Genomic DNA, 13,299 nt, shown 5'->3' with positions numbered 1-13,299 from the left:
TCCTTTTTTTTTTTTTTAATAAATATTTATTTATTTTACTTGAAAGTCAGAGTTATACACAGAGAGAAGGAGAGGCAGGGGTGGGGGTCTTTCATCTGCTGGTTCATTCCCCAATTGGCTGCAATGGCGGAGCTGTGCTGATCTGAAGCCAGGAGCCAGGAGCTTCCTCTGGGTCTCTGACGCAGGTACAGGGGCCCAAGGGCTTGGGCCATTTTCTACTGCTTTCCCAGCCATAGCAGAGAGCTGGATTGAAAGTGGAGTAGCTGGGACTTGAACTGGCACCCATATGAGATGCCAGCACTGCAGGCGGCGGTCCCACCCACTATGCCACTGCAACGGCCCCAAGGAAGTTTATTCCTCATGCAGGTGGTCCTGCAATGAATAACAATGGGTGTGATATTTAATTCTGTTAAAAGGAGTCATACTGCTAGGGTTCTTCAAAAAATACATGGACCAATGGAGCCATAAGGTAAGTCTATTTTGGTGTGAACAATCTTTGAAATTCATGCAGAAAGGCAAGGAGGAGCCCAGTAGTGAGTCACTGATGTTCATATCATGCATGTTTCCCATGAACTCTTTGAAGACCTCTTGTATGATATATTCAGATGAGTGAAGCCAGGTATCCCCCCTTATATATTTTGTTCCTCTTATCTCTGCCCTTCGCTGAATTTCGAGTTGGGACACTTGGATTTGAGTCATGGCTCTGCTCTGAGAGCTTTGTGACTCAGGGCATGTTCCTTCCACTCTCTGGTTCTCAGTGTCCATGTCTTGGTGAGATTCCCCCAGAAGCAGACCAGAGATGAGCATTTAAGTGCAAGGAGTTTATTTGGGAGGTAACAAAAGGAGGCCCTAGTAAGGAATAGAGAACAAAGGAAAAGGAAGTCAGTAGAGTGTGTGTTGTCAGGGTAAGTGGTTGCAGCTTTGTGGAGGAACTTTGGAGGGTATACACTTCAGAGTTCCCCTGCCCATACCCCAGGCACAAGGAACTTCACTCGCTCCATGGCCATCATTGGTGGATGGCCGTTTCTAGGGGGTAACTGACTCTGCTTCAGCCAGGAGAAAGCCTCTGATGGAGTGATGAATGTTTGCAATAAACATTCTGTGGCATGCAGTGGTGAGCTTAAGTCCCCATCTTTGCAATGAGCAGGGTTGACTGGAAGAAGCTTGAAGACCCTTCTACTTTTGTCTCCAGTGCCTGCAGCCCTGCTTGGCCAGATTCAACATGTGGCTAATATGTATGTGGGGATAATGGGCATTTACATCTTTCTTACATCCTCCAGTGCAGCTTCATAACTCACTACTGATGCTCCTTCTTGCCATTCCACTGCACACAAACATTGCTTGACCAGATGCCCTGTCTGTCTCCTACCCTTCACCCATGTGCTACAGTTCTGGCTGCATGCCGCAGTAGAAGGTGGCATTTCTTCCAGACACCAGGCTTTCTGTGGTCATGAGGGGGCAACGCCAATGACATCCTCATTTCCTACTGTGTTTGGGGTGGCTTGTTGTGCAGTAGTAGCTGACCAATATACTCCCTTTGACCAGAGAGCCTTTGTGCATGATCTTTCTCTGCCTGCTGGGTTTTCTCTCCCCTGGCCCCCTTCACTCCTTAGACCTTATCCTAAATGTAGTCACTTTAGAGAGGCCCTCCTTGACTTCCCTATGTCAGTGCTCCCTGCTCCAGGCTCTCATTCCGCTGTAATTTGCCATCTTGCCCTTAAGTACAGTCATACTTTGCATTTATTTATGTGACTGTTGGGTACCAGTTGCACCTGCTAGACAGCCAGCTGTGTAAGAGTGATGCTGTTTAGGTTTCCATCATGTCTTGGCACATCACAGATGCTTAGTAAGTATGTTGAGGCAATGAATACATGGATGAATGGTTTCATTTTTTACACAAAATGTGAGAATGCTGCTGACTAAACTTTATGATTTATCCACTTCACCCTCCAGTGGTACAGCAGGGAAAACAGGAGTAGGCTTCTCCTGTGCTCGCCTTCCCACTGTTCTCCATGCAGCATAGAGAACTGTCCTTTCTTCAGAGCAGTTTGTGTAGACTATACTCTATGTGGTGCCTCCTGGAGGTGGGCTGTAAGCAGCAGCTGGGGTTGTAAGTTTGGCTAAGCCACGGTTATGCAGGGTGTTGGGTGTGACTTGAAGAGGGGTTCAGCTATGGATAGTCCGAAGGGAAGTATTGGGGTCCTCCCTGGGACCTTTGATCTGAGATACCTGCTGTCACTTCCTCTAATCCTCCTCAGCTTCACTTCTCCAACAGCTGCTGCATCTGGCAATTTGAAGTCCTGTCCCTGGCCCCTCACTGTGGCCTTGGTGGCTTCGTGGGCTTCTCACAGAGCCCAAGATCTGTGACTTCCTGGCCACTGTATACCTTGATTCCTGGCTCATTCTTGTATCTCAGCCTGGGAAGAGACTGTTGACTTTCTTCTTCTTCTTCTTTTTAGATTTGTACTTGTTTATTTGAAAATTAGATTTTCAGAAATACAGAGAAGAAGAGGCACACACACACACACAGAGGGGTCTTCTGTCTGCTGGTTCACTTCCCGAATGGTTGCAACACCTGGGGTGCAGCAGGCTGAAGCCAGGAGCTAGGAGCTTCCAGGTCTCCCATGTGGATGGAGGAGCCCAAGTATTTGGGCCATCTTCTGCTGCTTTCCCAGGTGCGTTAGTAGGGAACTGGAGCAGCTGGGATTCAAACTGGTGCCCACATGGGATGCCAGCATTGCAGATGGTGGCTTAGCCCAGTATGCCATAGTGCAGGCCCTGAGATTGTGGACTTGCAAGCTGTCCTGTGTCTTTCTAGTGGTATATCTTTGGGTAAATGACTTAACCTTAAGAGTTTCCCACCTGTAAAATGGGCTCATATCTACATTAGCTGGAGTTCTAACTGAGCTGGAGTGTGTGAAAGCACAGTATTAGTGCCTTTCTTCTCTTTTGGTTGGCTGGCCTACAACCCTGATGCAAGGCTGATGGCCCCAGCACATGTGAGCAGGCAGAGCCTCCCATTCCTGTTTCTTGTACAGCTCCAGGCCATGTCCTACATGGACTCCTTTCTCTGTTCTTTGAAGGGCTGGCTCTGCATGAGAAATGTCCTTGGGCAAGAAGCAGATCTATTAGGGCTGGCACTTGCGCATCTCTCTCTCTCTCACCCACCCACACACACACACACACTCCTGCCTGGCCCACTCCAAGCCTCTCTCCGAGCCCTTCATACCTTATTCAGCCTCATCAACACCTTATTATAAAATCTCTTTCCAGCTCTCTGTCCAAAGGTCATCTCAATTATAATCACTGCTGTAATTATGTCCTACTTTTTAGCCCCTCACCGAGCAACGTGGGAACATTGTCACTGGCCAGAGAAATTCAGTTCCGTAAGTCTTGTCTGAAACAGCAGGGCTGCCCCATTCAGGGTTGGGGTGCCATGGGAGTCTGGCCTGCACCCTCAGATACACCTCCTTTATTCCAGCTACCAGCGTTGGTCCTGTGCCCCAGGGGGCTGCACTTTGAAAGCCGGGCCAGTATCACATGGGGTTGGGGATGACAATTTTCCTCCTAACCTCCTGTGATGCCCTTCAGACATTTCCCCTGCTGTTCCTGACACGAGTTCAAGCTGCATGTGTGAGAGATGAGACAGGGATCTTGACAGGAAGGGCCTTGCCTGGGTGGCAGGGTGAAGGTGAGACCCTGTGGCAGGGAGAACATGTGATACAGCCATATGACAGAATCTGGGACGCTGGCATCTCACAGATTCTGCGGCGATGCTATTGTCTCCAAGGACGCCTTGCCTTGAAGAACTTAACCCATTCTATGGCTGAATTGTGCTCCCTTCCCCTGCTCCCCCTCACATATTAAAGTCCTAGCTCCCAGGACCTCAGAATGTGATTGTAGACTTGGAGGCAGGCTCTTTAAAGAGCTCATTAAGATTAGATGAGCTCTTAAGGTAGACCCCAATGCAATGTGACTGTGTCTTATCAGAAGAGATTAGGACAAAGAGGGTAGGTTAAGTGAAGACATTAAGGAAAGATAGCTGTGCTTATATTAACCACCCAGGTTTCTGTACAGAAGCAGAACCCATATATCTATCTACCTATGTACTTACCTACCTACCAACCTATTATCCATATACCTATCTATTAAGATGTATAAAGAGATTTGTTACAGTAATTGGCCCATGTGATTATGGAGGCTGTGATAGCCCACCATCTTCCACATACAATCTGGGGACCCAGGACAGCCAGCCAAATAACACAGTCTAACCCCCAAAACCTAGAGGCAGAAGATGAATGCTGCAACTCAAAAAGAGACGGCAGGGCCAGCGCTGTGGCATAGCGGGTAAAGCTGCTGACTGAGACACTGGCATCCCACGCAGGTGCCAGTTTGAGTTCCAGCTGCTCCACTTCAGATACAGCTCCCTGTGAATGGCCTGGGAAAAGCAGCAGCAGATGACCCAAGTGCTTGGATTCCTCACACCAATGTGGGAGACCTAGAAGAAGATCCTGGCTCCTGGCTTCAGCCTGACCTAGCCCCAGCCATTGCAGCCATTTGGGGAGAGAACCTGTGATTAGAAGATTCTCTCTTTCTCTGTCTCTCCCCCTCTCTATGTAACTCTGACTTTCAAATCAATCAATCAATCATAATAAAAAAGAGACAGCATACTCTGCTTCTTTGACCTTCTCTTTTCAGGTCCTCAGCAGATTGGATGGTATCAACTCACACTGTGGAGAGTGGATTTTCTTTACTTAGTCTACTGATTCAAGTGCTAATCTGTTACAGAAATATTTTCATAGACACACCCAGAAATAATTTTTTACCAGTAATCTGAGCATCCCTTGACCCAGTGAAGTTGACACATAAAATTTAACAGCATAGAGGCCATCTACACGTAAAGAGAGCGGCTTCAGAAGAAAGCAACCCTGCTGGCTCCTTGATCTTGTACTTCCAGCATCCACAACTCTGAGACAGCACATTTTTCAAAAGTTTTATTTTATTTACTTGAAAGGCAGTGTGATAGAGAGGGAGAGACAGAGAGAGAGAAAGAGATCTTCCACTCAGTGGTTCACTCCTCATATGGCTACAGTGGCTGGGACTGGGCCCAGTTGAAACCGGGAGCCAGGAACTCCACCTGGATCTCCCACTTTTGTGGCAGGAGCCCAAGAACTTGGGTCATCTTTTTCTGTCCTCCCAGGTGCATTAGCACATTGGTAGATCAGAAGTGGAGTAGCCAGGACTTCAACCAGTGCTCTGATATGGGATGCTGGCATCACCAGTGGTAGCTTAACTTCTTGGGCCACAACATCAGCCAGCAAAATACATTCGTGTTTTGTAGGTCACCTGGTCTGTGGTAGTTTGTTTTGGTAGCCCTAACAGATTTAAACACTAATATTCAGTTTACTTCCTGTAGGTGACCAGGGTATCCACAAGTACCAATTTCCCAAGATGTTCCCTTAGAAGTGGGGGAACACCAGATCAATTTTTGGTTGAGGAGGGATTTTTTCCAGTGGTTAGAATACCTCCAATCATTCAAGATGACCTCTCACAACAGGGAATACCCAGGAGGCAAATTTAGCAGTTTCTTGGTTATACAGCTAGTTAATTATCATTATTCATCAAATACTTTCTCTGTTCATGGTACTGTGCTCATCTCATCATGAGTATGGTCTATTTCATCTTAACAACAGTGCAATGAGGCAGGTGCTATTTGGAGCAATGTTTATGGAATGGAGGAGGAGAGGAAAGCTTAGAGAGGGTCAGTAACATGCCCAGGAGAACACAAACAGGTAGTAACAGGGTTGGTGTTTGAATCCAGCTCTGAGGCCTGAGCTCTGAGGCTGAACAGAGCATTGAATTGAGTGGCAGGTATCATAAGAGGACTCTGTCACTGGACTTTGAGAAGTCCACTCTTGCTCCCTACAAAAAACTCCTTTAGGATGTCCTGCATGTCTGGTTTTGCTTTTCCTCTGTTGGGGTTACCTAGAAAAGCCTCAGGTTGGCTCTCCTTTTCAGGCCTCTTTGGACACCCCGTCTCCTTTGTGTTAAGCAGCCCCTAACAGCTCCTGTGGGTCTCTACCTCCTGGTATTCACACTCTTGTGTAATGCCTTCCCCTTGAGGGTGGGCCAGACTTACTGATTCACTTCTAGCCAACAGAACATGGTAAAATTGGTGGAATGTCACTTCTTAGATTAGGTTATAAGAAGATTGTGTCATAAGAAGAAGAGAAATCATTTTAGGGTTGAACAGCATTCAGTAATTTTCCCTGGAGTCATTTCATTGGCCAGGCCTTCTGCGTCCAGGGAAGTGAGAAGTGAACACCCGCAGTATGCTAGGCCTTCACTAAAGTCACCTTGTTTATTTCTTGCAGGCAGCCCTGAGAAGTAGGTATCATCATCACCCACTATATGTGCAAAGGATGAGAAAAAATACATTAAATTAATTATGTTTAAGAACAAATGATGTGTTTGCTTTGTTTTGGGTGCTCCCTTTCTCTTGTCTCTCACTCCCGTGCTCTGAAAGAAGTCAGTTACCATGCTCTCCACCATGGGAAGGCCTAGGTGCCCAGAACTCAGAGAAGGCTCTGGTCCATAGCCAGTGAGCAGTGAATCCCGCCACCAGCGTGGGGAGTGAGCTTAGGTATTGCTCCTCCTCTAGCCAAGCCTTCAAATGAGAACACAGCCCTGGCAGGCAGTTGGATTGAAGTCCCATCAGTGGACCCAAAGCAGAGGACCTGGCTCAGCTGTGCCTGGATTCCTGACCCTCCAAAACTGTGAGGCAGTTTCTGTTGTTTTGGGATGTTTGATATTAGGGTAACTTGTTATGCAGCAATAGATAAGAAAAACAACCCCTTTCCTTCAAATCTCCTAGTGGAACCAAGGAAACTGCAGGTTCTCTCACCCTAAACACCCTTTAGGTTTGAGCAACCTTATCGTTGGAATGGTGGCATCACTGAGGCTAACTCACCAAGACTGGGTGCAAATACAGGTTGAGGTGCACTAGGGAAGAGGGCCAGCATTCATAGTCATCCATGATAGTGCTGGTCTCAAATTCTCTTTACCCTCCATATTCTTCACTGTTTTACCCTGTGTGTTCCCATGGATACTCATTTTTTTGGAATGGGGTGGGGAGTGGGGGCAGTGTATTGGCAGGGAGTCTGCAGAATGCAGCAGAGGCAAGGATGGAGGGGGGTAAACAGCGTGATGGGCTGCCCTGAGGAGAATCTTCACCTAAAACTGGTGAGCCAGGCACTTCAGTCCCAGGGCCTATGTATTGACATGCTGTCCAGCGTGGAGCGCACAGGAGTCTCCTCCATGTTTAGGAAGTGCCATGGTGGTGGCTCACCCCTGTGGAGCACCTTGCATACTCCATGACTCTGAACAAGGTAGCCTCTAGGCCAAGAGCAGGAGTCTGTGCAGGGCAACGTTGTACCGCTTGTGGAGCTTGACCATCTCCATCAGGATTAGAGACAGGGCTGAGACAGGATGCAACTAAGACATTCATCTCAGCTGGGTGGGATTCCCAGGGACATTCTGGTATGGGACAACTTTGTGGGCTCAACATCCTTCTGGAGTGTATGTGGTCTGAGGATGAGAAATACCCCAGCTTGTGAGATTGTAACCCATTTTTATTCTCAGACTTCTGTGGCCGTGGCTTGGAGTTTTGGCAAATATTAACAATGGCTATAAAAACAGCCCATTGACTATATGCTTGGCACTTAGCATGCCCCAGGCATTGTGTTCATGTTTCCCTCTCAATAAGACATTTATTTAATCTCCACAACAGCTCTATGTAGGAAAGGGCTATTATTGTCCCCTTTTTATAGGCTTAGAGATGTTTAGATAACTCGTACTAGGAAGCTGACCCAGAAAGTGAAGAAATTGTCCCAATAAACCCAATGTCTGGCTTCAAAGTCCACATGGGCCAGTTCTTTGCTGCTTCCATCTGTTACTGCAAGCTGAGCTCCAGTGTGTGGAAAGACTCATGGTCTCTAATGACAACAGTGCCCCTACTGTGTGCCAGCATTATACTGCTCATGCCATTTATTTACTCAACAAATAACTCTGAAGTAGTTAATAGTAACCTCATATTGCAGAAGGAGAAACCAAGACTCAGAGGTTAAGTGACTTCCTCATAGTTACCTGCCAGTGAACTGCACAGCTGGGATCCAAGCTCAGGCTATCTCACACAAAAGCTCCCTCCCTCTCCAGCCTCATCGTAGTTGAAACAGCAGGGAGTTTGTGGGGAGGTTTGCTACAAGCCCCAGATAGCCTGATTGATTTCAGGCACTTTCCAAAAGAATCTGGGGGTACCCAATGAGCTCTGAGGCAGGGTCTGGGCATCTTGCCTGTGGTGTGGGCAGAGGACTTCCCATGGCAGCCCTGAGAGCACACACCGAGCCCACACATGGGAGGGTTGAGTTGGTTCCCTCTCTACTTTATTGATGTGGAGCGAGTTGAAGGTTATTGCAATGAATAATAAATGAGCTATCATAGCGGAGCCGATTATTTGGAAGTGTTACCGATGTTTATGTTGATAAAAATGAATAAATGGCTAAGTGTTTTCAGAGAATGGAAGAGAAAAGGCATAAAGAGGAAATTCATATGTGCCTCTGATAGTTAGAAACAATGAGTCTTGAAACAGAGGCAATCAAGGAATGGGATAAAGCAGCTTTGTGATTTGTTATGTAGGGGAAATAATGACAGAATCTTTCATCTCTGGCCATGTTGGCGGCAAAGCAGTAATAGGCAGTGGCTTTGAGCAGAGGAGATAAGAGACCAAGAGGAAAATAAAGTTCAGAGCAACGAAAACAAGAGCCAAATTGTTGCTTGGCTTTTCTCATAGAGAGACAGAGACCTACAGAGAAAGGATGTGGCTGCCTTCTCTGTTGATAGAGGAGAGAGCCTTTGCTGGCCCCAGATTGGGAGGGGATTTACTCTCAGGGTTAGGAGCCAAAGTCAGATGCAGGAGGGTCGCAAGAAGCCAAATTTTGGACAGAGTCAGCCAGCCATGCCTGATCCAGGTACTCACATCCTTTTCTCCCCTACTGAGGCACAATCCCAGGTATAATTTCCTGTCCTGGTGGCTACAGCATCTTCTCTTTTTTCCTACCCCAACGAAGTTGACCAGAAGGCAAGAGGATGAGGATGATACAATGAATGCAGCTCGCCAGCCCAGGGGCTGAGTGTTGCAGAGCACAACAGCATACTCAGGAAGATTTCAGGGAGTACTTTGAAAACTTTTGGGAGAAACTTGAGAGAAGGTCTGCTAGACTTCATGCTAGCCCCTGACTCAAGGTAGCTAACTGTTTCAGCATGAGACCAGTGTTCCTTTCGAAGACCTCACATGCTCGCAAAGTTGGGTTTTACGGTTGCTGTGATAAAAATCAAGGGTGGTTTGTCAATCTGTGTGGGACAGATGATGAGGATGGTGGAGTGCAGTCTCATGCCAAGATCTGAGAAGCTGGGCAGTGCCCAACAGGCACACACATCCCATTACTAAGTGAGAATGGAATAAAAAGTTGTTTTTCTTTCAATTAGTGTGAATTAATTAAAAAAATCAACCACTAACTTAGTTATCAGGAGTTAACTACTTAACTGTTTGACCCTAATGACTTAGTAAACATAATTGTTAGATATTTTTCTTTATCATGTTAGTGCTCCCATGGAAAGTTATAGAGAGACTAAAGGTGTAATCAAAGAACGCATTTGGGAGCTTCAGGGTAATGTATCAGCAGGACCTAGTAGGAAACAAATTGCATACTAAAACTGGGTAATCTGAAGAGAGTTTAAGAAAGAAATTCTTTTCAAAGGTATGGGGGGTGCAATGGCTTGTCCTCCCCAAAATCATCTGCTAGGGGCTTAGTACCTAATACAACAATTTTGAGGTGGTGGGTCCTTTAAGAGATGTGAGGTCTATAAGAAGTAGTAGTACTTTTCTCAAGGGTCTGGATCAGTTACCTCGAGTGTTTTGTCAAGTGAATTTGGTGTCCTTGGCTTTCTCTCTGATTTCCTCCCTCACCACGTGATCTCTTGCATACTTACCCCCACCATCTGACACCATCTGTCATGTCATGAGGCAGACAGAAGGCTTTCACTGGAGGTTGACCTGGTCTTGGACTTTCAGCCTCCAAAACTGTGAGCTTAATATACTTATTTTCCTGATAGAGTATCTAGTCTCATGTATTCTGTTATGACAACACAGAACAGATACAGAGGGGTATAGAGGAATCACAAGAAATAGGTAGTATCCTGGGGTCAGTAACGGGGAGAGGGAACTGGGGGAGTCGGGAGGAGGAAAGAGGGATGGAGTGGTTAGCCCAACTTGTAGAGAGGTCTTTGGGGAGAGGGCTGCCTGATAGTAGTTATGAACTTCAGCCAGGCATAGAAAGCCTGGGGAGGGAATTTAGGGACCTCATTAATGTCCCTCTCTCCTGACCCCTGAAGGTTCTCCTTATTGGCCAAAGCAGGCAGAAGCCAGAGGGCAGGCAAGCTTCTTGATGTAACCGTAGAAGTCATAATAACTATGGTTGACAGTAATTCATTGAGTATTTCAAAATAGCTAAAGAGGGTATTTTGAATGTTCCCAACACAAAGAAATGATGTAGGTCTGAGGTGAAGGCTGTGTCAGTTACCCTGATCTTTTTTTTTTTTATTTTTTTTATCTTTTATTTAATGAATATAAATTTCCAAAGTACGACTCATGGGTTACAATGGCTTCCCCCCCCATACCGTCCCTCCCACCCACAACCCTCCCCTTTCCCACTCCCTCTCCCCTTCCATTCACATCAAGATTCATTTTCGATTATCTTAATATACAGAAGATCAGCTTAGTATACCTTAAGTAAGGATTTCAACAGTTTGCTCCCACACAGAAACATAAAGTGAAAAATAATAGATGATTTTTTTTAAATGATGATGAAATCAGATCAGATCTATTGTCATGTTTAATCCCAGTGAGAGTCAAGTTGGGAATTGATAATTTTTTTTTTTTTACAGAAGATCAGTTTAGTGTACATTAAGTAAAGATTTCAATCGTTTGCACCCCCATAGAAACACAAAGTGAAATATACTGTTTGAGTACTCGTTATAGCATTAAGCCTCAGTGTACAGCACATTAAGGACAGAGATCCTACATGAGGAGTAAGTGCACAGTGACTCCTGTTGTTGACTTTACAAATTGACACTCCTGTTTATGGCATCAGTAATCTCCCTATGCACCAGTCATGAGTTTCCAAGGCTATGGAAGCCCCTTGAGTTCTCCGACTCTTATCTTGTTTAGACACGGTCATAGTCAAAGTGGAGGTTCTCTCCTCCCTTCAGAGAAAGGCACCTCCCTCTTTGAAGACCTGTTCTTTCCACTGGGATCTCACTCACAGAGATCTTTTTGCCAGAGTGTCTTGGCTTTCCATGCCTGAAATACTCTCATGAGTTACCCTGATCTGATCATTACACACTGCCCACATGTATTAAAATGCCATGCTATATTCCATATATACAATTACTATGTCAATTAAATATGCATACTAAAAATTAAAATTATATTTAAAAAAGATTTTTTCAGACAGACAAGAACAAGAGACTAGGTCTGGAGGAACAACTGGGAGCAGTCCAATGTACCGTTGTAGAGCTAAGTTGGAATCTGCTCTCTTGTATACAAACAACAGTAACTCCTTCTGAAAACTCTGAAACCAATAAGAACAGGAAGAAGCGTTTATCAAGCACTTTACTATGTGCTCTGTTAACTATTTCAAATGCATTATCTCATCTAATCTATAAACAGCCTTAATAGGTATGTTCTATTGTACACTCCAAAATGGGACCTTCGCAGAGTTGTTGTCAGGAAGAGAGAAAATGCATTAATAGAACTTCCATCAGTTGTGTGGGGCTCAATCCATGGAAAATGATTTAATGAAAACTTTTTAATTAAAAATACTTTCCAACATGGAAGAAGTGTTGGACAACTAACATAAAGGTATTCTTCTTGGCAGTTCCATTTCCTAGGGGAAGTGAATAGAATGGCATGTGGCCCTTGGGAGTTATGTGTGGCAGTCCTTCAGAACCTAGTCTCTTTTGCATTTCTTACCCTGCAGTATTATGCTGGATTGAACAATGCCAGGGTGATCTCACCATGGCACCATGTCCCCATGATGTGGCAGAGCTTTGCTGCACTAGTGATTCTCAAGTGATGCCAAAATCACATTACAGTGTATGTGTACAGGGAATACCAAAATCACATTACAGTGGCCTTTTCTTAACTCATCAATAACATAGGTAAAACTTCTTCAATTTCAATCTTTTCTCCCATAAATTTTTTTTAAACTGAGTCAAAAAATGAATGAACAATAAATATTAATGGGAAATTTTAAAAATGTGATTTTAAAGGGGTGTTTTATGTATTGTTTTTTTAGATGCAGAAACCTGTATGCATATAATATAGTCATATTTTCTGCTAGTAAAATTGTTCCTGACTCGTGTGACAGAATTAAGTACATTAATTTTTTTCATGTGGTCATGCATAAAGCAACCCATCTTCCCAATGTCTGAATGAATTTGGAACTAGTTTGATAAAAAAAAAAACCTTATACATGGTGTAAAATTTAAGTTCTAGAACATCATTATATTATCACTATCATCATCATCATCATCACCATCACCACCACTACCACACCATTGTCAGTTTATAAGGGAGTCAAATATGCCCTTTAAGTGTTTGTTCCTCATTATCTTATCTTAATCAGTAGTTTTAAAGTGAGGCTGCTGGACCAGCAGTATTAGCAAATGCAAATTCTCAGGCCTAGAACAACTGAATCACAATCTCTGGGCATGAGGCCAAGCAATCTGTGTCCTGACAAGTCCTCCAGGTTGAGAATCATTGCCCTTAAGTAATCCTTACACATACCAGTGAAATAGAAGCCATCAATCCCATGTCAGAGCTATAGAAACAGAGACTAAGGGAATACTGCACAGTTAAGAGGTGTAAGATTAGAACATAGATTGAATTATTCCATCTCTAGGGTGAGTGCTTGTTTCAGACATCACTCTTGCACGTATGACACAATGAATTAAGAAGCTGAACAACTACTCTTTTGTGGAAGATAGAATCGTAGATATGGCACAGTTGTCAGAACTCACTCCATTAAGAAGATAAGAGAGGACACAGCCATTAAATGCTAAATGGGATCATTACCAATGTCATAGGACTTTAGAGCTGAAAGAGGCCACTGTGGGCTAGGCTCCATGTGAATGGCACCTTCTGTAATTTCCTGAAGTGTCCAGGCTGCTAAGATACTGATC

The sequence above is a fragment of the Oryctolagus cuniculus genome, chromosome 11 (assembly GCF_051225735.1).
Source record: "Oryctolagus cuniculus isolate XC-2025 breed Fujian yellow rabbit chromosome 11, ASM5122573v1, whole genome shotgun sequence".
NCBI classification, from domain to species: Eukaryota; Metazoa; Chordata; class Mammalia; order Lagomorpha; family Leporidae; genus Oryctolagus; species Oryctolagus cuniculus.
The sequence above is the reverse complement of the archived record's forward strand: the minus strand, read 5'-3'. Positions refer to the sequence as shown.